Source organism: Planococcus citri, chromosome 3 (genome assembly GCF_950023065.1).
Source record: "Planococcus citri chromosome 3, ihPlaCitr1.1, whole genome shotgun sequence".
Lineage (NCBI taxonomy): Eukaryota > Metazoa > Arthropoda > Insecta > Hemiptera > Pseudococcidae > Planococcus > Planococcus citri.
This window is the reverse complement of record NC_088679.1, coordinates 59184136-59196448: the sequence shown is the minus strand read 5'-3', so window position 1 is coordinate 59196448 and position 12313 is coordinate 59184136. Positions and strand designations below refer to the sequence as shown.

The 12313-nt window shown below is 30.9% G+C and overlaps 1 protein-coding gene across 1 annotated transcript in view; it reads left to right on the top strand.

The window, feature by feature from the left end:
- LOC135841492 (toll-like receptor 6) overlaps positions 1–4848 on the top strand; it is a 106010-nt gene extending 101162 nt beyond the window's left edge. The window contains exon 3 of the mRNA XM_065358466.1: positions 1989–4848. The gene's annotated coding sequence lies outside the window, so the exon portion shown is untranslated. The remainder of the gene's footprint in view (positions 1–1988) is intronic.
- Positions 4849–12313: the final 7465 nt, after the last annotated feature.

Sequence of the window (12313 nt, the reverse complement as noted above, 5' to 3'; positions counted from 1 at the left end):
TACTTTTCTCTAATACGATTTCTAATGAGTGTTTGTAAAAAATGAGCCAATTTTTATCATTTTATTCTTTCGTATGAGAAAAATGAGCTCGGTCGGTTCACAAAAAAGAGAAATTTAATTTCCAATTCTTGCTCTGAGTATCAAAAAAAAATATCAGAAAAATAATCGCATCTTACAGGTAATTTTAAGTTAAACTATATCAGAGGCTTGACGAAATGATGTGGGGGGGGGCTGAAATTTTCTCAGTTCATTTTCGTCAGATTTTCCCAACTTTTTCCACCAGACCCCCCCCCCCCATATTTTTATTGCTAATCAGTCAGATGTGGTTCGAAAAAATTTCAAAAGGGAGAGTTTGAAACGAAAATGTTAAATAATTTTAAAGTTCAAAAACGATGCTTTTATACTGGACAAACTGAAATGCAAATTTCAAAATTCGCAATTTCTAGCCTTTTGGCATTTTGAAAATCAAATTCAAAAAGAGAACAGAACTTTCCAATTTTGCCCGAACGAAGCGAAGACGAGAGCTTCGGAAAATTTGCAATTTGTGAGGCATAAAAAAAATATTTTTAATAAATAAGAAGTTTCAATGCCTGAATTTTGTACTTTTTGGTATTTTTAAATAAAATTTCACGCATTTTTTTCGTTATTTCGCACTTTTTTGCACCTGCACCGACCTTGTAGATATTGATTTGGTTACTTTTCTTGAATTTCTGAAATGAATTTTTCATTCTTGCAAAGTGTGTAATTTCTCCAATTTGCTTATTTTTTAGAATAAAAATTCAAAAATTTAGCCCCCTTTTCATCCTTTCTTCTGAAAAATAAAAGGAAAAATCTCTTCCATGATAAATGAACAGAATCTCAGCTGTTTCCCTTTTCTACCTCTAGAGAGACCCAAAACTTACTACGCATCAAAAAAATTCTAAGGTAAATTGAGAATATCAAAAAGTGGGTCAATATACCCTAATCTGGCTGATAATTTAATAAGAAATATTTTCGAATTTCTAATCATCACGACTCTTTCGATAAAATCAATATTGAACCAGATAAGCTTTCAAAAAAAAAAAAACAACGCGAATAATTTTCACTCGTAATAAAGCATGCTGCCTGCGTCGTTGCATAATTTATAATTTTTTAGCTATTCAAATCAGGGTAAAAATAACCAAATATAATATTTTTCAATTTTTAATCAACATACTCTGTTCTCATAATGAAAATAATTTTCCCATCATTAAGTTTGGCTATTTTCAGTATGTAATTAAATTTCCTGGTTTTTTGTCTCATTTTGTGAAAACCTGGTAACTTGATTCGTCTGACAATAAGACTTCCAAAAACTCTGCAGTAGTACAAAGTTTATGGTATATAAATTGAAATAACTCTTCTTTTATAAAACCATAATATAATAATATAATTACCATTACAAATGATAAACATAGCGAAGTTTCAAGACGTGATATTATAAATCCTAACTTTTTTTACGTTTTATTTTACCTATTTAATTTTACCTCCTCACGTTGGCACCTACACTTACAATAGGTAATATAGAACTCACTAACGAGAAAGTCTCGTATACCTACCCGGCATTTATTAATTTTTCTTATTCAGTCAAATGGGTCATGAATATTCAACGTGTACGATTTTATAAATAACTTGGTAGATAATTTTTATTCCTCGAATCGATTATATGGAATAGAAAAGCGATTGTCGTAATTCTTCGAATTAGACTATCCACAACGTTGTTTTTTTTATATTTAAAAAATTACCTGGCGAGATGTAGGTACCTATACCTAACTTTAATGCATTTTGAACCATATTATTGTAGAAGGGATTCGTACGTATGATTTTTTTTTAATGATCGCGTGTTTGAATTTTTTTTAAACCCCTGTTTCTAAGTATATTAAGTGTACCTATCGTATCTATCTATACGAGTTGTAGGAAGAAAATTCGTGACTGTGATTAATTTGTTTTTTCGTTTTCTCTCTATGTTACAGAATATATATAGAAGATATACCTACCATAGCTGTGCTGGATGCGAAATGTAGTCATTTTTTAAATCAATCGCTCAATAACTTTCTTCGTTGAGAGTAATAAAATATCTTCCAGATAAATAATTATAATTTTGTGATTTGATAAACACCCTATGGCAGTTCACTCGTCTGTCAGAAGGTGAAAAAGTGTTGTATTTTTAATTACAAAAAAAAGTCATTATGTTACCTAATATATTTAATTACTAAGTTATTATTATTATTTCATTGTCGTGTGTATAAAATGTAAATACGTTACTTTCGTTTATACCATTTTTTTCATTACCCTAACAGGGTTTTTAAGATTTTTTTTCGTTAATATTGCATTTTTTTTCTTCTCTACTTACGCGACTGTTTTGAATTTTTTGAATTTCGATTCGAAAAAAAAAATTCGTTCGAATTTTGCCAAAAAATAAAAAAGTAAAAAATTATTATGAGATGAAAAATATCGACGAGAAAATGCATTTTTAACCCGTTACATTTTATTACGCTTATGTGAATTTTTTTTTCTATGATATATGAGCTTGTATTTGTTAATGTTTGTTACATTTTGTAAACGAATGTACTTTGTAGCCATTTGTGATTTATTTGGTAGGCGTACTGATCTTTTTATTGGTAAGTTTCGCGACTCGAACATTTTTTTAGACTCTTTTTTTTACTTACTTACTATTACTCTCGTAATTTGGAAAATTGCTATAGACGATGATTTTTTTTACAATACGTTATCCTTTAGTTCCTAAAATTATATTATGCGAATTTCCAATCGAATAGATCCGTTTACTCGTATAGACGACTTGCATGATGGGGGGTGCGTTTTTGAGACGACTCTGAGAGCCTGTGAAAGTCATTCTACGGGGGTGGTTTTTGGCTGTGGACTAAAATAAACCTAGTGGTGAAATATGAATGACAGCTCACTCGAGATTTACTACGTATTTGGAAAGAATAACCACGGGGACGTGGGTTTGAAATGAATGTATTATTTGGTTTGGTTTAAAATTCGATACAAGGGGGTTAGAAGTGTCGAAAGAATAATACGCTTTGTTGTTCTCTGTCCAGAAGGGTTGGTTGTAGAACTGTTATTGTTCGAATGGATTTCTCTATATATGAATATTGTATGTAGAACGATTGAAATAACAAAAATTTTGTTTATTTTTAAATACACCTCGAATATTATTAATTTTTTGGGGGGAAATGATCTCTCCAGAGTCGTCGTGATTTCCTTTTCTTGAATTCTGATTTCTACGGCCTAAAATTCTTCTTATATAATCGTGCACGTGAATGTAATAATTTCTATAGTGATGAGATTCCCTCTATATAACGTCGAACTCGAATCGTTCAGAACGTAGCTTTTTTTTCATTTTTATAAACGAATTTTTTCCTCCAAAGACTGAAATATTTTTACCTAGGTAATTATCGAATATTTATACTTTTTTTCTGTCTGGAAATTTTTCCCTCTGAATTGATATTCTGGTCTGGATGGTAGCACGTAATACAAAGGATTCGGCCGGTCACAATGAGAACCACATTCGGTGTATTTCGATTATTTACGCCGTGTTATGGATTTGTGTTTCTATTGTGCCGCTTTCGCGCGCTATGTGCCGCTGCCCTGGCCTGCCTTAGGCTACAATCCAATCAATTGATTTTGCCCTTGACGTTTGTGGGTGATCCTATTCGAGATTTTTTTACTCCGTTCGTTTTTTTTTTCAACTCTATGAGACTTGGATGAACCAAAAACAGAAAATATAGACGAAAAAATCAGCTAACAGGATCTTTATCTTCTGTAGACTGTTTAATATTTATACGCGAGTGCGAGTGTTAAATCAAAACTAAAAGGATACCACGTTGAATGGGTTATTTTTTCTTGTTCTGCAAATAATCAAAGTTACCTTTTGTATTATAATTATGTAATCGTAACATCGCAATTTAACCAAATTCGATCAAAGTATCCTGGAAGTTTTGATTTTTTTTACTTAATTTTTCTGCAAAATATATACGTACCTAGTCAAAGTATTAATTTATTTAAAATTGGCAACACCGAGTGTTTTTTTTTTTTTGAAACGATACGAGATGAAATTTTTAACGAAGGTAGGCGTTCGTTGGTATTTGATGCTTATTGAAAATCAACTTTTGCTTCCCTGCAGCATTAATTAGCTCCTTATTGTCAATATTCATCCTATGTAATTTACATCTTTGATGTTTTCGGTTTAGCTTTCCTCTCTTTAATTTGTTTTCCCGCTTTATTCTTCTATCTCTCCTTCTCTCTTTATCTTTCGCAGCGGTTGATTTTTTTCCCTCTTCTATGTCTGCTGTAACTCGGATGTGTATTTGGTTTTGGCTCCGTATATACCTTACCTTACCTTACCTATACTAGGTACTTTATTAAAATAAATGTCGATTCACTTTGATAAATTATTCCATTTATACTGCCAAACAAGGTAATTTTGCATTTTTACGCGAATCTTTATTATGTAAAGAGAAAATGTGTAATTAGGTGTATTAGTAAGGTTTTAATGCAAGTCGTGTATTGTTATTTTTTTTTATTTATTAATTTTTTTTGTTGTTGTTTTTTTCGTATTTTTTTTCTCTCTCTCTCTCTTTCTCTATTTGTGTCTTTTCCTCTGTCTTTTTTTTTTTTAATGCGTATACTTTCGTAGAATTTCCGAAGTATTGTTCGAATTGTGGGGTGATTTTTGAACCCCGACACATTAATATTGTTAACCACCTACTTAAAATATTCCGTTTATTCCTATTTTAATTTACTTTGTAAAGTATGTACCTAGGTGTATATTGCATTTGAATAAATTATTAAAAAATTTTTTGAATTATATTCGACGAGTATTTATTTTGCAAAAAAAAAAAAAAAAAAGTGTGGAGGTATTTGAACTCTTAATATAAAGGTTGGAAAAATTAAACAAGTAAGTATTGAAAAAAGATGAGAATTTTTTTGAAGTGTTGGAAATTATTTTGAAAATAAAAACATTTCATTGAGTGAGCCATGTTTGAAAAAAATCAAGAATTCAGAAAAAAATTTGCTCTGTTATAAAAGCTCTAAAATTATGCAGTTCAAGTTTAAATAGAAGTTTGGAAAAATTCGTCGAAAAATGCGTCCAATTGGATTGGTTTTGAGAAAATTGAAGCCAGATTGGATTTGATGAGTAGCCTAAATTGTTGGAAAAATATCTCAAGTTTTTCCTTGAAAGGCAAGTTTCCAGATTACGATTTTTTTTCTCTGAAGTATGATTGAGAAAAGTTCGAGTAAAAGGTAAGTATCATAATCGAAAAATTCATACAGGTATGAGGTAAGTAATGTAAAAAAAAAAGCAACAAAGATAATAGTGGAAAATCCTTTCAAAAAAAAAAAAATCAACGAATAAAAAAAAACCAGAATTTTTATGATTAAAATTAAGTTTTCGGAAACTGGAGGGAGAGGGGAGGTTCGCAATTTTAAAAAATTCCTGTACATCAAGTTTCTATCGAATATTGAATCGTTCAGATATTCTTTCCCTAAAAAACTCCAAGTTTGGGATTAAATATTCTCTTAAAAAATGCCAAAAATATTTTTATGTATGTACTGTACTTAATACCGATAATTCACGAACAAAAATGCAAAACAGAGCATTTTATTTCATTTTGAAATAATTAAAAAATTAACATCAACCAACTAAAAAGTGCCAGTTCAACAAATTTTGCGGAAAAAAATGAAAAAATAACCAAAAAAATAATATGGTATAAAAATTTGAAATTGAGCAAAATATTCCTTAAAACTGCTAAAAACGCAAATAATTCTTTAAAAACCCGAAAAAATGCCTAAATTATGCTTTTTTATGTTTTTATGGTTAAATTTTCTAAAATAATTTTTTGGCAGATTCGAAGCCAAAAATGTTCGGAAACCTCCTTACCTTGGCACCAATTTTCATGCATGAAAAAGATAGGTACCTATTTTGAGAACTCTACAAATCAATGAAATTTTAAGCCAACTTATTAATTCATTTTTCAATTTCAGACAAATTTTTGGAATTTTTTGGGAAAAGTGAAAAATTCCAAAAAATACCCAAGACTTAATATTTTTTAAACCATTTTGAAGCTTGTAGAAAATATTAGGCATTTTCAGGAGATTTTAGAATCAGCAGTTAGGTACGATTTTTCAAATTCAAAATGTTGACATTTTCTCAACTTCGAGGGTGAGATTTTTTTTGAGTTTTCAACTCAGAATTTCTATTTATGAAATCTAAATTAAAAGTGGAGAAAAATTTCCATTAAAAAAACAAAAAACAGAAAAATAGGTAAAGATTTAGTTTGCTATAGGTAAATTATACTTATGGTGGGGTGAGTCGTTTTCAATTTTCCTCAAATTTGATGGAGGCAAACAAGGAAAAAAGCCGAATTCTGTAGGTTATTGTTTAATCTCCTTGGCGAGAGCTCAAATTTTGAAAAAAATTCAAATGCTTCAAATTTCTTCTATTAAATACATAGGTAATAAAATATTTATGTCAGTATTTATTTATTTATTTATTTATTTATCTATCTATTATTTGTTTTTTTTTGTTCTTGTGGTCTCTTGATATCTCTAGTAATTCCACATCATCGTGTTCGAATCATTAGAAACTTTCAAAGTTCATTTTTGCCAAGTTCAGGAGTTCTCAAAATAATACCTATTCGTAATTCTGTTCTTCAAAATTTATGTAAGTATAATAATTTGGTGATTAGATAATTCTGGTATATCTATTGAAACTAAACAAATGAATTCGAAACATGAGAAATTTTTTATTTTTTCAAATTTTGACCTCTCGGAAGAGAGAGGAATGTGGGCAATCAAGTACCTAAAAATTTAAAAAGTTTTCTACGTCTTGTTGAGGTCATTTGACGAACTTTTTTTGCCGGGCTTCATAGATTAAAAGAAAGAAAATGGACCACTTTAGTAGGTATGCAACTTAGATATAAATTGAAAATTATGAATTTAACTTGTTTCACTTTTTTACTGTCCTTTTGTTGGATGGGGGGGGCGTGGGTGGACTGAATTCAGAGAACTTCAAGATGTCCCTCCTCACATACAGACACATACCTATAGATTTTTCCATTCAATTCCATTCATTAAAATTTAAAATCATAAAATTATTTGAGTAAATAAAATACCTCAAAAATAATTATGGGATACATTTCTAAAAATTCTGCTTATCGCTAAAATGTGTGGCGAACATTTTTTTTTTTTTTTTTTTTTGTTGAAAAACAAGACAGAGAACTTGAAAATTAAATTTTACCTATACCTAGATCCTAGCTTGGCCCAGTTGCCCCTCCTTAATTCAAAGAGTTCAATAGCACAAAAAAGTTTGGATTTTGATTTTTTCCTTCTAATAGGGAGGAAGAATGAACTGTAAAAGTTCAGTTTTTTACTTCACAAATAGAACAAAGAAAATTCATATTTTCGTTTTTTTTTGATTTCGATATAGAGCTCTGTAAAATCGTAAATCAATAAATGAATTAGGTATAATTATCTTGCTTACTAATAATCCATCTTTATCATATCTTCGAACCATAAATTCGAGGTGGAGTTTATCTCCTCTCAAAAAAATTGTATCGCGCCTTTCACCCTCCATCGCTCAATACTGAACCTTCGGCGAATGAATATATATAATACCAACGTACACCTTAAGCAAAGAAATCGAAACATTTAGTACCTACAACAACTTACTACATCATAGGTTATTTGTTTCAAAGTCATTTATACTACATTAAGATCTTTCCATATTCACACCTTGTTAATATCCAATATTTAAAAAATAATTATAAATAAATGAAAAGAAAAGAATTCCATCTTCTAAGAATGACTTCTACCTTCTACGAAACCTTTTTTAGTCGGTAAACGACCTTGAAAATCTCGAACAAAACGTATCTACCTGTATACCCAATCTTAAAATCAATCCTTACGTTAATAGGTCTAGGTAGCAGGTACACAGAAAAATAGCTCCATTATACCCATAATATTCATGCTTCAGTACACATACGCATTAGCCGTACTCAGGTACAGTAGGTACAGGTAGAGGTACCTAACATTGATATACTCACACATTTAGGTACTTGATCTACCTGCTAAAAATAAGGCTTGCGGTGTTAAATTTGTCACCTAGATTGGGTAGGTCTATGTAGAGGTAAGTGTACTGGTGTATAAATGAAACCGAAATCAATATTTACCAACATGTGTAATTGCCTCGTGTTTAACTTGGTGTTGAATAAGTTGAGTCAACATAAATTCTATACATATACATTTTCGAGCGCAAATTTCAATGTAGGTACTCGTATACCTATTATCTTTATTAGCTTGGTTAGAGATGGATTACGTAATTTCGCCTTAAATTTCTGCGAAGTAAGTATTCTTGGTTATTTAGTAACTTGGTATAGAGGATATTACAATCGTCATGAGTTTTCGTACAAGTAGGTTTAGGTATGTGTAAGATGGTGGATACAACGTTTGCTTACTCGAAAGATAAGCTCGTACATCGCATATTATGTGTACGCGGTTTACCTCACATTTAGGTTCGGTTCGAGCAAATAATTGCAAATTTAGCGAGTTCTTCGTTGAAATTTTCTTTCTTTATTTTTACTCATCGTACTCGTATATGGTACCGATTTAGCGATGATGTGAAATTACACGTAATCTACAACCGTGAGAAAGCTGATGTTTCGCGTGTTAGCAGCTGCGATCAATTTACGTTTACTCGAGTAATATGTAATACGTATATTGTGAGCTAATCTTATCTGCATTATTTCTTTTTGTTTTATTTGTTTTAAAACCGACATACATAGAATAAACGCAAGATCGATGAGAAAATTTTCAAAATTACGTTGGGCTTTTTTTAAATTTATTTTTATTCAGCATAGTATTTTTACATGATCATCCCCCCCCCATTCCCCTATCAGACTTTATGAAAATCCATCTAGTTCAACCCCAAAAGAGGACTGTTTGAATTTGCGAAAAGTAAATCGTACAAAACACAAATTGATGAAATAAAAAAATCTTCAGCTTTTTTGCTTATCATAAAAATTAAAGGAGTAACTCATACTTAGAACATATGCTCTAAGAACTCATACTTTTGTTGTAGAAATTTTTTCATTTTCAAAATTATATGTACTTACCAAATGCAGAATTTTTCTTTTAAAAAAATGAAGATTCTTTTATTCAACATTTCATGGGATGGCCAAACAATTCCTAAATTATTTTGTACCTACTTGATATTCAAATCAAAAAAAAAAAAAAAAAAAACGCAGAAATTCTGGAATGCGGTTAGTTTTGAAGCATTTTTTGAATAAAACATGGAAAAATCGAAAAAGCATCTCAAAGTACCCTTTTTATTTAAAACACTCATTTTAAAACAATTTGTATGAGGCTTCGTACATTTGGTTTCTTGAGTTTTTGGTAAATTTTTGAAAATTAAATTTGATTCACTGGTATTTTTTCTGAAGAAAAATGAAATTTTGATTAAATTTAGCTGAGCAGATGAATTAAAACTGAATCTCTTCGAACCTACTTTTCAAAATAATTATACAATGCATGTTTGATTGCGATGCCAATATCGATCAAAAGCGATACCAAAATTTGAGTACTTACCTATTCTTTTTTTTTTTTTTTTTGGAAATTTAAAAATATCATATTTTTGGTACGGAACGTAGAAAAATCAGGAACGCATTTCAAAGTGTCTTGCTCTACAAACAAAATTTTAAATTTAAATTTGAAGCACTGAGTATCATTTTTGAATTTTTGATAGATTTTTCATTAAAAAAATATCAAAATACGTAAGTATGATGAATTGAAGTTCAAACGCTAAAATTATATTTAAACTCATACACCTAGTCTTATTTTTCATCTTACAAATATGTTGGCGATGGATTCGAATCGTTATGGAGCCTTCAGTTAATTTTTAATATTTGAATTCCTGAAAAAAATCGTGGGTTAAAATATGGATTTGAGCAGATACATAGATGGGAAAATTTTTTAAAAAATTGTGCATAGAACAGATTGATCAAAAAAAATTCCAAAATAATAAATAGGTACCATCTTTTCATCTCCATTCGATAAAATTTCAATTTTTCAGATGAAATAAACAAAATTCCAACTTTCAAAAAATTATCAAAAACTAAAAAATTGAAACTAGCTCCTGGAAATTTGCTTCACAGTGACAGCGTATTTTAAAACCCTAATTCAATTTTTTTTCGTGTCCCTGAAATTTGGTTTCGATTGAACGCCTCTAGTTAGTAAAATCATCAGAGTTTTTGGATCTTTTTCATAGATACATATTACATACAAATAAACAAAAGAAAAAAAATGGCAAAAAACAAAATAAATGCAACAAAAAAATGGATAGATATTTACCTGTAAAAAAATCGAATTCATCGATGTCAAAAATTGATCTAAGCATTTCAAAGTCTGAACAATTGAGGTAGAAGGCTAAAATTCACTTTATACTCTATTTATAGCCTCCTAAACCGATCAATTAATTTTCCAAAATTTTAAATTTCAGCCTTTTATCTCAACTTGATCAACTTTTTGATCTTTTATGGGAAATAAACCAGATGGTAATTTAAAAATTTTTTCCATAAATCGAAAAATTGAATCCAGCTGTTGAAAGTTTTCTTGACCGCACATTTTAAGATGCCAATTCAAGTAAATTTTTTAAAATTCAAATTCGGTTCCTTTTTAATGAAAAATTCAAATTTTAAGATAGGTGGCTGAAATTCGCTCTATATTCTTTTATTCGGCCTATAAAGAATTGATCGGTGATGATTTCGAGTCACTTGGAGGTTCGGCAGATTCTTTGAATTTTCCAGTTTTAGAAAAATTGCCATAAAAAGGACCAAAATGAAATTCAGCTTATTATAAACTTGAATGTTATCTACCTATTGATCAGCCACACTAGATGTTTTGGAGTACTCATCTCCTGCAGGATCTGCCATTACTTCTGTCACTGAACACAGGTACCATACCTATTTTAAAACGGTTGAGAGGATATTCAAAGCCCTTAGAAGTACTCGTATGTGCAAAAGTTCATTTTTTGCCCTTTTCAGATTAATTCGATGCACTTGGAAAAAATTGAAAGCTGGCTGGAAGCTCTGAAAAAACCCAAACAAATTTCTATAGTTGGTGTGACTCTATTGATGCCACGAACAATAACGCAAAGAATGAGCTGCTGGGCCTGGGGGCCCTCCAGAATGACTCATAAGTGATTGTTTTCGAGTTAGGAGGGTTTAAACTAGGTATGTACCTATTGGAATGTACCTAAAATTCCAAATAATAGATACGATTTTGAAAAAAAAAACCAAAGGTAGCTAAAGGGAAAAAATTGCACTTGAAGTAGGCACCTTTAGCCTCAACCATTTCATAAAAATTCATTATCCTAATACCTATACTAACTGAAATAACCAACTTGATACCCCGAGTCGATGATATATTCCGAACCTGCAGAGTAATTCGAGTCGTTACAAGGGGCAAGGGAAGGGTAGGGGGCGTAGAATGCAATTAATCGTACCAGTATTAGTTTAAATATTATCCATTCTTATGTGTACATATCAGCTAACGTAAGCCATCAGCAGGTCATTGCTATTCAATAAGATAATCTCACACAGAATAAACACATTATCAAACCAGATTACTCGGGATTACTTAATAAAACTAATCATTTTTCAATTTTTTTCCACTCAGCACTGGCTCGGTGGCCGGCGGATTGCGAGCGCCGCCGAGCTCGTATACCATTACACGATATTTTATAATTATACCGTTCGAATGGTTGCTGGTGGAGCGCGGATTCAAATCATCAGAAGTAAAGCCAAAGGTACTCGTACCTAAATGGAAATAAATAAAACAAAACACGTCATAGACAAGTTCGTCCCATTTTTTTACTAGTCCTGTCGGACATTCAGGTTCAGGATTATAATAAGCATAGAGTTAATTCGGGATCGCGATACAGGGAGGAAGAAGACGAAAAGAAAAAGTTGAACGTTCGGCCATCTTGGTGGTCTTTAGCTGCGGGAAAATGACGTCATAGATCACGAGGACTATTTGATTACTATAATTAAATATTAAATATCTTATAAAACAAACAAGGCTGCGGAGTTGTAGATTAATAGCGAGGTAATGAGAGTGGGTACCGCGTCCGGCCGCGGCCTGTACCTTAACGAGGTTCTCAAACGACAGACTTTGCTATAGGTATAGGTACGAGTATATCATCACATGGTGCTCGGAAAAGCAATAACATGATTGTTTCGGCGTGATTGTGAGATGAGTAATTTCACTATCGAACGTT